General features: G+C 41.2%; 1 protein-coding gene across 6 annotated transcripts in view; it reads left to right on the top strand.

The window, feature by feature from the left end:
* rsrc1 (arginine/serine-rich coiled-coil 1) overlaps positions 1-4032 on the top strand; it is a 103824-nt gene that overhangs the window by 39503 nt on the left and 60289 nt on the right. The gene's annotated exons all lie outside the window — the stretch shown is intronic.

Here is a 4032-nt window from a genome sequence, read left to right as displayed (position 1 = left end):
ACACACACACAGACACACACTTTGATATCTGCATTCCTAATGAAACCTCCGGAATTGGAGCTGAATACCTGCAGTTAACAGGCAGGGAGAGAGAGACAGAGAAAACGGGTATGGAGGGAGGGTAGTGTCTCCCCTAGGGCCTGGTCCAGCTTTTATATTAGTGTTTCATTTATCCCTGATTGTGCCCAAACACACACACACACAGACACACACACACAGGTTATCCACACTATCTCCCTCATTTAGTTGTGGATATTTGCATGTGTGCATACCTGTTTGCACATGGATGTATGAAAGGAGAATATCTTTTTTTGTACCTTTCAGACATACAGTAACTATTGGAACCATACACACACACACACACACACACACACACTCTCACTCTCACTCTCTCTCTCCTTCTGTCAGCATGGGTTCCTTTCCTCAGCCTTCTCCCATCCACGAAGGGGCCGGAAACGCTCTCCTGGGATAGCCCTGAAAATTTAATGGCAAACGTTTCCAAGGTTTCTCTTGCTACTTGCTTTAATATGGGGTCAGAGTGCCGTGCAACAAAGTGAAAAGGTTCTCTCTCCTCTTTTTGGGTGGGAAGGAACCAAGGTTTGATGTGCCCTATATTCCAGGGGATGAATTATAGACAGGGGTCAGCGAGGGTCCCGGCTCTCTGTGGATGTCACATGCCCTCCCTCCCTTGCCTCGCTGCATACTAAACTGCAGCTCCCAGCACCCTACGCAAATGACTCCCCGCCCCACCACACGTTACGCAAATGACCCTGAATATGCCACACAGATGACTGACCCCGAAATTCAAACAGTTCGCAGTAACTCTCAGCTTGAGCGAGCCTCAGATTGTTCCTTAATGTAATTATTGACTGTATTAATAACTCTCATAGATTTAAGACTGGAGTGATTTTGGCTGTGTTTCGCTCACCGTTTACATCAAAACTGTGTCGAGTTGCACCCCAAGTACATTTGTACTATTATTATATGTACAATTATAGTACACACTACGGTTCCACTGTGGGACTCTGGAGGGGCACTCTATGGTTTATAGATTTTTCTCTCAGAATTCAGACACTTAAACAAAATGACAGACATTAAATATAGTACACGATATCGTAATGGTCTAGTTCAGGTTTGGTGATGTCTGTGGGTGGGTCTGGAGGTGTGATTGATGTGGTACTCCATAAAAGGTGGTGTGAATTATTCAGGAGAGGATTACATACATAAACAGCATTAATCAATATGTGTATTGGAAGTTATACCAGGGCAAACATCTTGAGATGAGTCTTCCTTTTAAAGGCAAGTGGATGAATGTGAACTAATTTAAAATAAATAAATAATTTTTTTTACACAGTATGTATCATATTATCATTTTATACTAATTCACTGAAATTATACACAAAGAAAATTGGTTGGTAATGCACATGTGAATATATGTGTGTCGATGTTAGCTTTCTTGGCAGGGGTTAGTGCAGCCAGTTTGAATGCTTGCTTTGTATAGTTTTTGCATTAAGTGGACCTATAGGCACAGATTATAACATGTTTACATTCGATTCTTAGTTACTGCCGTGTCTTTATCAGGGTAGCTCAGGAGTTAAACATTACACACTCATAAACACACATTGCTCTGTTTACCAGTGCATTTTTTTTTTTGTATTATATGTCTCTGGGAATCTGAATACCTGCATACTGAGCATTTGAATTTATGGGTGTGCTTATGCTTATGGGGAGATTGCACCCCAGTAGTCAGCTGCCTGGGGAGTGCAAGACTCTGATTACGATTCGGGACGGAGAACCGTAAATAATGAAGCTCATCTCCCTCTGGGGTAGAGTTGCCGGGTTGTTCGAAATGTTGTTTCCCTCCATACCTTACACATATATCCCCGTAGATTTCTAAACAGGCATTTATGACGCTCTGTTGATTTACTGCGCTTAAGATTAGTGCATCAACCATATTGACACTTATCATGATGTCGCTGAGCTCAAGTCATATTATCCTTTCAACCAGCTACCTTGAAACTTGTCCCTACCCAGGAATCACTTTTTATTCTTACGGATGATGAATTACTTCCTAATAGTTTAAATCATTTGCAGTAGTTGTCATTTACTGTGCCGTTGTTTACTCATAACAAAAATAATACTTTTTCACACTGATGTAACAATCAAGCTTCTGTTCAAATAATTCCTGCGCTTGATTTTTCATGATGAATACTAACGTTACTGCCTCCTGTTAAGTTAACAGTCTGAGTGAATGACTGGTGCAGTAATTAAATGGGCAATTAAGATTTATGTGGTTTGAGGTTTGTTTTATTGTTCTTGTTTGTTTTGTTTTCATATTTCAGCAGATCAGTGGCAATGCAGAGAAAAAGACTGAAGTTAATTGCTCCCAGCGCTCTGCGTTAGTTTCTGCTTTTGTACACAAGCAAACGCACACACACACACACACCAACGAAAAACACATACACAAGCACCGAAGTTTGAGTTGGACGATTCCTTGCTCTGGGAGAAACAGAGCGATAGTGAAAGAGGTGGCCTACAGCAGCTAATCAGTCCAGATGCACAGCTTCTTAGAGAGGAGTAGAAGAAAGCCAGCAGCTCAATCAATACATGAAGAATCAGCCTCATCAGGATTACTGGCTCAATCAGCAGCTGTACCCATCGTTCTACCGTGCACACTGCCCGGGGAAGGATAGAAGAACAGAGGGGTAGAGGTAGAGCAGAGGAGACAGGGAGATACATAATCTGTCCTGGGATCGGAGTGTGAATAGGACGTGATGGTGGAGAGCAGGAAAGGCTGGTTTACAGGTCAGTCCAGGGCTGCAGGTTGAGTTGAGGTCATGATTCACAGAAAACCGAAATCACTAATACTGTGTTGTTATTGGAGAATTTGTGTTTATTATTTATGGGACATGGTAGGGTTTTTGTAAAAACAATGAGAAGGTCCTTTAAAGGTTGCCAGTGGAAAAAGTACAATTTAAATTTTATTGATAACAGAAACATTGTTTGGGTGGAACTATTAGGCACACAAGTCTCAGAATTAATCTTAAACATACTAAGTATATTGTCAGTTTAGTATACATAATGAATCCTTCTTGTATCGAAGTTATTTTTTAATATTTCTGCACCATTGAAGCTTACACTGATTCCTTAAGTCTTAAAAGTTGTGCAGTAACTGTAGTTTCTCCAGCAGGATTTCTTACTTATGTACGTTCTGGACAGAACATCCAGTTAACGCAGTCCGCTGAAATACTATATTTGGCTCTTTGTTAAATCTGCTGCCAGAGAAATGCTTCATTTAATTTCTGTGTTGAGTTGCTGCCCCTCTACTACTGCTATAGGCTAATATTGGCCCAAAGTCTGTCAATAATTCAAACTGTTGTTGCCCAAATGCCCCAAAAACCCTTCGTTGGACAGTATCAGTATTGTTGGAAGAGGTCAGTAATTGAACTTGCTTAACCTGATGTCATTGCCATCAGGAGGGTAAAAATGTACTTGTTGAGTAAAGTTAATGTGCTGTAGACATGGCTTACTTCGGGGGTGGCTGATGTCATCCCAGTTTCCCTTGGTGAGTTGAAGAGTTTACTGAGGCAAATAGCCTTGTTGGCCTACTGACAGATAGGCAACAGCAGCTGTACTCAGGACAACACGCTCACACACCAAGAATGTGACAAATCTGACCTCACTGAATATGGCAGTGAGTTGACCCAGAGCCGTCTTAGTGTAAAATACAAGTTGAAGAGAGTTCAGGGGTCAGAATGATCTCTATTCATTTATTTTCTTTATTCTGCTTCCTTCCATGTTGTCAGACTTTAATTGTCTCGTTAAACACTTTCTCTTTATCTCTTTGTATTTCTTTTTCTTTCTTCCTCACTAATATGATTGTATAGGATAAAGAGGTGAAAACAGCTCAGAGAGAGAGATACTGGACAGATAAAGGATGTGGGGCGGGGGGTGGGGGGGTGTTGATAATCTGCAAACAGATTTCCATGGTTATTACACTAATGATTTCATGATATTTGATGTGGCGGCGGG

The sequence above is a fragment of the Morone saxatilis genome, unplaced genomic scaffold, assembly GCF_004916995.1.
Source record: "Morone saxatilis isolate NCDOM2014 unplaced genomic scaffold, NCSU_SB_2.0 Contig8, whole genome shotgun sequence".
Classification (NCBI taxonomy): Eukaryota; Metazoa; Chordata; class Actinopteri; family Moronidae; genus Morone; species Morone saxatilis.
Note: the sequence above shows the minus strand (reverse complement) of the source record. Positions and strands in the feature narration are given on the sequence as shown.